General features: G+C 49.6%; 1 long non-coding RNA gene across 1 annotated transcript; it reads left to right on the plus strand.

Moving 5' to 3' along the window:
• Window positions 1-1,928: 1,928 nt before the first annotated feature.
• LOC121271814 lies at window positions 1,929-8,626 on the plus strand. Its single transcript, XR_005941763.1, has 4 exons — window positions 1,929-1,998; window positions 4,289-4,374; window positions 7,139-7,370; window positions 8,543-8,626. It is a non-coding gene; the product is annotated as an uncharacterized LOC121271814 (long non-coding RNA).
• The last annotated feature ends 1,163 nt before the right edge of the window (window positions 8,627-9,789 follow it).

Below are 9,789 nucleotides of genomic sequence, written 5' to 3' on the forward strand. Positions count from 1 at the left end.
GAGGCTACTCTAAAGCTAGTTCCCACCGAGGTGAGTGTCGCTGCACTGGCAGAGGGTGTGGGTGAGCGCTGGGATGGGTGTTCAATTGGGGTTTCAGCAGATTCTTCTTCTGAGGTTTCTTCGAGGCTTGAATCAAGGATTTGGGCCGTGGACGCCATTGGCTGTTTCCCAGATGTGCCTGCTGAAGCAAGGGGAGATAATTAGTGCATGGCAGTGGCCTGTGAAACAGGACACATCACTCACAGTGTGGTTGTCTGACATTTGTTGCACTGTTGGATCTTCACTTGGTGGAGCAGCGCCGATCTCACCATCAGCACAGGACCGGTCCCGGTCATCGCCGGCCAACTGGATGATTCTATTTCCAAGTCAGTGAGGACCTGGATTTCGGGCATTCCTCCACCGGTCTGTGACCTCCACCTCTTGTTGTGTGCCAGCTTGTCCTGCATGGATAGAGATGGAGAGAGTGTAAGCAGGATGCCTGTGGGGCCAGATGATAAGCATGCCTGGCATGTTTGGGTGGTGAGTGGTACCATGGGTGGGATGAGGACAATGAAAGTGTGTGTGAGGCAGTGAATGGTGATTAATCTTGAACTGGCACTGAGTGAGACCCCTGTGGGTGTGTGCTGGGTTTGTGAGTGTTTGAGTTGAGAGTGATGAGAAGAGTGACTTACCCTGGCAGAATGGAGGAGATCATTCATCCTCTTTTGGCACTGGCTGGCTATCCTCTTTGGAAGGGCGTTGGTGCTAACCACCACTGCCACTGCCTCTCAAGCTGGACTGGTACTGCTGCTGCCCATCCTGCAGCTCGAGTAGGGGTGGAGGACATCAGGGTGGGCCTCCACTGCATCCAAAAGGCTTTCCAGGGATGTGTCACTAAATCTGGGTGCTGCAGTATTTTTGCCTTCTGTGCAGCAGTCCTGGGCTGGAAGTACTGAGATGTGTACGCGTGGCTGCACTTTAAATATGGTGCCTGGCGTGAAGACATGGTGAGGTGACAGCATAGCGCTTGAATGAGAACCTGCCCATCATCGAAATCATGTGTTTCCCAGGGATGAATGATTATTGGGGTGGGTTTGGGATGATAGAGCTTGCTGTTGGCGCCCATATCCCATGAAAGAATTTGTAAAAAGCTTGTATTTCTATAGTGCCATTAATGCAGCAACATATCCCAACAGGCTTCAGGGGAATAATCAGACAACATTTGACCACGCACCATAAGGCGATATTGGGGTAGGTGAGCATAAGGTTGGCCAAAGAGGTTGATTTGAAGGAGTGACTTAAGGAGGATGAGGTAGAGAGGTGAAGAGGTTTAAGGAGGGAGTTCCAGAGCTTTGGGCCCAGGCAGCTGAAGGCATGGCTGCCAATCTTGGCTCAGTGAAGTTTAAGGGAGATGCATGTGAGGAGGAAATGGTTTTACTGCTCCTAATGTTGAGTCCATCCAGAGGTCTGGGGGCAGACAATTCTGGAAGGATGTCCATGTTGCCTCAATGCAAGAGGGGGTTCCCAAACCATTGAGAAAGGAATGGGCGGGGTGAGGGGGTGGGTCGGTGTGGGTGGAGGAATGTCATCATGGAGTTAACTGACCCGGCTGAAGACCTGGAGGTTTCAGGTATAAATTCCCTGCTTCAAAGGTGATTTCCACACTGTAGAAACAACCTGAAATTCCAGCCCTGAATTCTGAGTCTTCAAAAGTCACAACAGACCCCCTCTACCAATGGCCTGTTGTGTGAATAGTCCTGTAATGCAAGCACCACGCTTCAGTCCCATCAACATTTTTGAGGAAGATAAGTCACATCTGTTCTTGCACAATTTCTGAATGTACACCCTGTTCTAAGAAATGTTTTTTTTTATCCTTTTTGTTTGTTTATTGGTTCATGGGCTGTGGGTGTTGCTGGCTGGGCCAGCATTTGTTGCCCATCCCTTAGTTGCTCTTCAGGAGGTGGTGGAGAGCTGCCATTTTCAAGCATCACAGCTCAGGCGGTGTAGGTAAACCCACAGGTAGGTGCTGTTAGGGAGGGGGTCCTGAGTGACTTGCTCGGCCATTTCAGAGGGAGGTTCAGAGTCCACAACATTGCTGTGGGTGTGGAGTCACCTGTGGAGCCAGGGTGACTGACTGTCCTGGGTTTTCCAGGATCACCTCGGAACCATCCTGCGGATGGGAGGTGATGGTGCAGTAATGTCGCTGGGGGCTGTGGGTTCAAATTTAAATTCAATTAATAAAATGTGGAATTAGAAACTCACCTTGGTAATGGTGACCACAAAGCTATCATTGATTGTTATAAAAACCCATCTGGGTCACTAATGCCCTTAAGAGAAGGAAATCTGCCACCCTTACCTGGTCTGGCCTACATGTGACTCCAGACTCTGAAATAGCCCAGCAAGCCAAGGGCGATTAGGGCTGGGCCTTGCTGGCGATGTGCACATCCCGTGAAAGAGTAAATTTTTTTAAAAATTGAGGTGATTGCTCCATGCCCCCGATTGTATATGTTGCTGAGATGCTATTTTCCCTGAATTTCAGCCCTTTCTGTTTCACACATCTGCACACGTTTGCACTGCTTGCGGCTGCCCACCCTGACAGGTTGACCACGCGCCCGCCTCACAGGGTCGGACAAGCATTCCCTGCCTGTCCTGTCTGGATCCCCACACCAAAGCCGCCCTTCATGTTCTTTCTTTCTCCCCCTCTGAGAGTAGGTCACCCCGGGCCTCCCAGTTGCCGGGTGGACTCGAGCAGGACCAGCCGGACATCGGGCCGCGGGCGCCATGTCACTCTGAATGACCAATGGGCGGGCAGCCGGTGTGAATCACGCGCTGCAGCGCTGCCTGTGGCCGGGAGGAGGAAATGCGTGCACGCGTGTGGGCGCGCTCAGTAAACCCTCCCTCAGTCACAGAGCTGCCTTCGGGACTCTTGAGCATTAAGAAATAAAGAATTTAAAATGTCAAAAACGTGGTTGCCACATGAAGAGGGATGTGTTACACATTAGTTCGGAAAATTGTTACTTATTTTTTTTAATCACTGGACGAAACCTCCATTCCTCCTGCCGATGAGGTTTTGCAAAAAATATCCAAAGACCACTTGGACTTTTCGCCCGCCCACCGCTGCTAAAGTTGGACGGGCAGCGAGAAGCTTCATTTAATTGGGGACTTTAATAGCCTTACTCGGCCTGTTGATTGTTCCCACCGTGCGCCCGCCAACCGAAAATATCTCCTGAGTGCACGATGATGTCGGGAACCCTCGCTCGGCACCAGCGCGCCTCATTTTATGCTCCCTGGGGTCGAGCGAGTGCAAGACTCTGCCCCCTGTGTGGGCCAGGCCAAGTAAGGGCGGCAGGTTCCCTTTCCTAAAGGGCATTAGTGAACCAGGTCGATTTTTACAACCAGCGATGTTAGCTTCATAGTCACCAGCTTTGATTTATTAAAGGGATTTAAATTCCACCAGCTGCCATGGTGGGATTTGAACCCACATCCCCAGAGCATTATCCTGGGCCTCTGGATTACTCGCCCAGCGGCATGGCCGTCTCGCCTATGTAAGGTACAAAATGGCTGCCCAGCCTGCGCTTGGTAACCGTGGAAGTTACAAATCGCTTTCAGTTCATTCGAAAGGAAGTTGTCGTGTAGCAAACACGGCGAAGTGGGTCATGGAAAAAAATGGCAATTTTACCCTGGACGGACAGGGAAACCTAATTCTAAGCGGATTCATCCTCAGTAATCGCTCACTGCCCTCACGGATGAAAATTGCGCAACAGTCTTTCGAGGACGCAGACTGGCGTTGATGCAATGTTTATTTAAAGAAGGGTTTCTGTTAATGTGGAGCCTTTCACAACCACAGGGCCTTCCGAAGGGTTTTACATTAAGCGAGGATATTTTTCAGTAACCCTCTCCCATGACAGAACGGTGCTCCCCCAGTGCTTTACTGGAGTGTCAGCCCGGTTTATGGGCCCAAGCGTTTGGAGTAGATCTCGGACACACAACCTTTTCACTCAGATAATTATTAAGAAGTGAATGAAATGCTGACCTTTATGTCATGAGGTTGGAATACAAAGAGGTTGACATTATGGGATAGATTTACCCCATGGGCTTCAGGATTCCGATGTCAGGGTCAAATGGGGGATGGGGGGAGTTGTGGGGGGGGGGCGGTGTGTGGAGAGGGTGGTGGAGGGGGTGGTGGGGGGGTGGGGGAAGGGTGGGTGGTGGGGGGGTGGGGGGCGGTGGTGGTGGTGGTGGTCAGAAGCCTGAATTTTGTGGGGAACAGTCACCCAGTTTTGATTTTTCCCCCAATTTGGCAATCTAGCAGCTCAAGGAGAGCGGGCCAGCATTAGAAGATGGTGGGCCAATAGGAGACCCTCCAGCACTGAAGAGGCAGCGGGCTGTCTTCAGGTAAGAGAGTGAGGCAGAGAAAGAGAGAAGGGCACCTCCATTGTGAGGCGGCCCCTCTCCAATATTTTAAAGTTTTAAATAAAAGGCACCTGGGGCCACCTTTGTCTCGGGAAATCCCCTCTGGAGGGCATCCCTGCAGCTGAAACCAAGCAGGCAGAGAGGGTCTCAACGTCTACCAGAGCCCCTGGCACCTGGGTCAGTCTCTGGGAGGGCGTTTCCAGGCAGTTGGGCAAGTCCCTGACGTCTCTGGGGTCCTGGAGACTGGCTGGAAATTTGCAATCGGCCTCTGACAATAGGCTTGAACAGCCCTACAAAGAGCCTTAATTGCCCACCCACCATATGTGGGCAGGTAGTCCTGCGGTTCCCCCAGCCCCCACTCCCACTATCTTGACTAGGGGACAATGGTCCAGAGGCAGGTGACTACTGGTGAACCGATGCAAAGCTGCTCCCACCCAGCCTGGTGCTTGCCTGCATTCCGGCCTCAGCTGTGCAGAGCTCTGGTTTAGACTCCAACCCAAATATCCTTTGTTCAGCTTTAGCTGTCATTTTTATACTTTGAGAAAGAATGGATGCATTGATGTAGCGCCTCTATTCGGGCATCTTTACCAAATAACGAATGGAACAGCCCAGCTAGATTCCTGTCCTGTGAGTCTCTGTAACCCACAGATGGCTGGGTAGAAGTAAACACCCTTTTCTCATTACCGGGCAGCTTAAGGGTGAAAGAAGGCCTTACCTAAACGCGGTTAAGCCTTTGTGAAGCATGAATTTGCATAATTTTGGAACAGGGCCTCAATATCCCAAGAAGGTCTACACTCCTCAGCCAGGATTTTCACCTCAGAAACATAGAAACTAGGGGCAGGAGGAGGCCATTCAGCCCTTCGAGCCTGCTCCGCCATTCAATATGATCGTGGCTGATCGTCAAACTCAGCCTTGCCGGGCGGGTGGGCCTGGGAGTGGGCGCTGCCCGCGATCGGGCCCCGACATCCACTTCCTGCTGGTTGGCCCTTTAACGGGCTGCCCAGTGTGGAACCCCCTGTGGTGCTGCCAGGGTTGGGGGTGGCTGGAGGAGGGCGAGCACAGCTGTTTGCTCATGCGTGTGGGCACACACAGTAAAAGCCCCCTGAGGCTGCTGAAGATTTATAACATTAAAAATAAAAAAAGTTAGCAATCTTAAAAACATGGTCCCTCATGTGACTCTGTCGCTCGAGCAGGGAGGTGTATGAATGAATTTTTAAAAATCTTCATTAAATTTTTGGACATTGGAGAGACCAAACGCAGACTGGGTGACCGCTTTGCGGAACACCTTCGGTCTGTCCACAAGCATGACCCAGACCTCCCTGTCGCTTGCCATTTTAACACTCCACCCTGCTCTCTTGCCCACATATCCGTCCTTGGCCTGCTGCACTGTTCCAGTGAAGCTCAACGCAAACTGGAGGAACAGCACCTCATCTTCCGACTAGGCACTTTACAGCCTTCCGGACTGAATATTGAGTTCAACAATTTCAGGTCATGAACTCTCTCCTCCATCCCCAACCCCTTTCCGATCCACCCCCCGTTTTTTTCCAATAATTTATATAAATTTTTCTTTTCCCACCTATTTCCATTATTTTTAAATGTATTTCCATCCATTGTTTTATCTCTACCTTTTAGCCTATTCTGATCCCTTCCCCCCACCCCACCCCCACTAGAGCTATCTGTACCTTGCTTGTCCTGCTTTCTACCCTTAATTAGCACATTCCTTTAGATAACCTCACCACTTTCAACACCTCTTTGTCCTTTTGTCTGTGACATCTTTTGGTTATCTCCACCTATCACTGGCCCTTTATTCAGCTCTACTTGTCCCACCACCCCCTTAAACCAGCTTCTATTTCACCTCTTTTCTATTTTTCCTTAGTTCTGTTGAAGAGTCATACAGACTCGAAACTTTAACTGTGTTCCTCTCTGCAGATGCTGCCAGACCTGCTGAGTTTTTCCAGCTATTTTTGTTTTTGTGTTCGATTTCCAGCCTCTTCGGTTTTTTGCTTTTTTCATTAAACGTTCATTTGCTGTCGGAAACCTCATACCGTCCGCGGACGAAGTTCCCTCAAACATCTGAAGGCCGCTCGGCCTCTCTGCCTACCCGCCGACCGTAAGGTAGGACGGGCAGGGAAAAATCTGATTCTGTTGGAGCTTTAATGGCCTTAACAGGCCCGTTAATTGTCGGCGGGCACACCTGCCGCCCGCAATATCACACGGGTGGGCGATGACAGCGAGACATCCGCCTGATGTCATCGCCGACATTTTGCTGCTCGAGTGGGTGGGGGCACATGCCTGCCCACTCAGCGCAAATTCCTGCCCCTTGCTCACTAAAGGGTTTTTTTTCGTAATGAGAGGTGATGTAATCGAAACACATAAGATCCTGGGTGGACTTATCAGGGTGGAGGCTGAAAGGATGTTTTCCCCTGTTACGGAGTCTAGAGCTAAGGGGCACAGCTTAAAAATAAAGGGGTCTCCCTTTGAGGGTGGAGATGAGGAGAATGTTTTTCTCTCAGATTGTTGTGACTCTGTGTGATTCTCTTCCCCAGACAGCAGCGGATATATATTTAAGGCAGAGTTAGATAGATTCGAGACTGACGAGGGGGTCAAGCGGTTATCTAGTATGGACAGGAAAGTAGAGGCCATAACCAGAGCAGCCCTGACCTTATCAAATGGCGGAGCAGGCTCAAAGGGCTGAATGACCTACTCCTGCTCGTAATTCACATGTTCTTCTTTCTTAATGCTGTAGGCCTAGAGTGCATCGGAAATAAGAGAAAACACACACGACTGGGAAAACTGCATCTGAACAAGAAACTGAAAATTCTGGAAGTACTCAGCGGGCCATTCAGCGTCCGTAGAGGGAGAAACAGGAATAACATCGGTGTCCTGTGCAGGGAGGAGGAGGATAGGTCATTCGTCTGAAACCCTGGCCTGGATTTTAATCCTCGAGTGTTGGTGGGAGTTGGGATAATTCCTGCTCGGTGAGAGTGCCGGCTGAGGGGAGGGTTCAGTGTGGCAGCGGTTGGTAGGGGGGGTGGGGGGGAAGCAGACGGTGGGGGGAGGGGGTTAGTGGGAGCAGGGGGGTGTCAGCAGACATTTTTAAAGTGTCCTAACTTTCCACAGTTGTGGCACTCTACCCCCCGCATGGGGCATTTTTCCTGCATGTACAAGGTTTCCCACCACACCCAGGGCATCTCAAGATGGCAGTTGTGTATTTTTTCCCCCCGGATTTGTTGGCTTTTCCTTCATTGCATTTTCTTTGTCTTGAGAGACATATTGAAGGGCTTCACCTACTGTTTCCCAGGGCTCTCACTTTCCCCAACAACAGCCATTCTGTTCAGCCTCCTAAGCTTGGTCTGTGCAATTTGCACTGCCTTTGTGAGGGTTCAATCTTCTTTTGTTTGTAGCGTTTCATCTAAGACCCCAGCTACTATACGATTGTATTTTAATTAGTCTCCGAGGATGCCATAGTTACAATTCACTGTGAATCTGTACAGGTCATTTATAAATAAATCCATGTGTTCACCCAGTTTTTGCCACCTCTTATCAAATTTCACTCAACGATCACAATTTTTTCAACACTGGAGTGCACATCGAATACCTGCAGAACTTCATCATATGAGCTTGAAGCTTCATCGACTCACTGTCTCACTATTATGTCATCTGCAATAGCCCCTGCTGTATGGAGTAAAGTACTGACCCAGTCCTTTGGTCCCTTCTTAAGTAAACCTGAAACTGTTCTGTATGTGGAAAATCTCTTCCTCCAATTGTCTCAATGTTGAGCCTGTTGTGAGCCTTCAGTGCTTGGAATGGTTCTGGGAGCAGCAAAGTAGATTCCATGCTGGTCCTAAGCTCTGGATCTGTTACTGCGTCAGTAGTTTGCTTTGTAGATTGTGATCTGTACTCACTGCTGTTTGTCACCTTGCACCAGCTGCACCCTTGAAACTCCCTTCTCATGTGAGTCTCCAGTCTTTTCTCTTCTTGTCCCTTTTCCAAGGATTTGTAGGTTTTTTAGTCTTTACTTAGAGTTTTACAGGGTCTTATACACTCTTTCCACTGCCATCATGTTTTGTCTTGACTTTGGGGTAAAATGGAACTTCTTTATGTACACATTTCAGTACTCTAATGAGGTTGTACTTCTGCTTCTATCCAGGTCTCTGTTTCTTAACCATGCGGCCTTGGAGTATCATTACATCAGTATCAGGTGTCCTGCAGTTAAAAGATTTTTATTAAAAAGATGGAAAATTGTCACAGAATGACTGTTATTTTCAAAGCCTTTTTTTACTCACCCTACTGTCACTAAAGGGTTCATTGGTTAAAAAACACAGAAAGACATTGAAGCCTGTAAGCTCCTGTTGGGAGGTTTCATGCAGCACAGTGGGTGGATATGAACATATGAACATACAAAATAGGAGCAGAAGCAGGCCATTCGGCCCCTCAAGCCTGCTCCACCATTCAATAAAATCATGGCTGATCTGTTTGTGTTTTGAGTTCCACATTCCCCTCTACCCCCGGTAACATTTAATTCCCTGGCCTGACAAGAATCTATCTAACTCTGCCTTAAAGTGACCCCCCACCTCCACTGCGTTCTGATGCCGGGAGGCCAGTAGTCACACAACCCTCTGAGAGAGAAAAATTCTCTGTCCTAAAAGGGCGACCCCTAATTATAAAACAGTGCCCCCTCGTTCTAGGCTCACCCACAAATGGATAGTCATGGGAGTGCCATAGCTTTGCATGAGAGGGGTAGTGGGAGACATAAGGGGTTGTTTGAAACTTTTAACCTTATTTGAAAGTTCTGGCGATGAGGCATTCTGAGGCTGGCAGCTGTTTGGCTTGGTGGGTAAGGGGAGGTGTAAAAAAAAACACAGCGAGACATTGAAACCCGTAAGCTCCTGTTGGGAGGTGAGCGCACAAGGGCTGAGGGGAGCTGCAGAAGGGCTGGGCCTATACAATTCCAGTGTAGGACAGTGGAGGAGTCCGGAAGGATGGGTGGAGTTAGTGGCCACTGTTTGTAGTGAGGAAGCAGCAAGGCCGAGTTCATTCATTCACAGCTCAGCTGGATCTAGAGGAGATTGGGAAACCCAGTTGGGAGAGATCAAAGCTACCTTCACTCGGAGCAGAGAGTTTCCAACAATGAAAACTGAATTGATGGAAGTAGGCCGGGCATTGATCCAGTAGAGAATAGACTCAATAGAAAACAGTGGCACTAGGTGGAGGCCACAGTAAGACAATAAAAGCTGAGCTGTGAATGAATGAACTCGGCCTTGCTGCTTCCTCACTACAAACAGTGGCCGCTAACTTCACCCATCCTTCCGGATTCCTCCACTGCCCTACACTGGAATTGCTCCTCTGCAGCTCCCCTCAGCCCTTGTGCCCTCACCTCCCAACAGGAGCTTACGG

The sequence above is a fragment of the Carcharodon carcharias genome, chromosome 31, assembly GCF_017639515.1.
Source record: "Carcharodon carcharias isolate sCarCar2 chromosome 31, sCarCar2.pri, whole genome shotgun sequence".
Lineage (NCBI taxonomy): Eukaryota > Metazoa > Chordata > Chondrichthyes > Lamniformes > Lamnidae > Carcharodon > Carcharodon carcharias.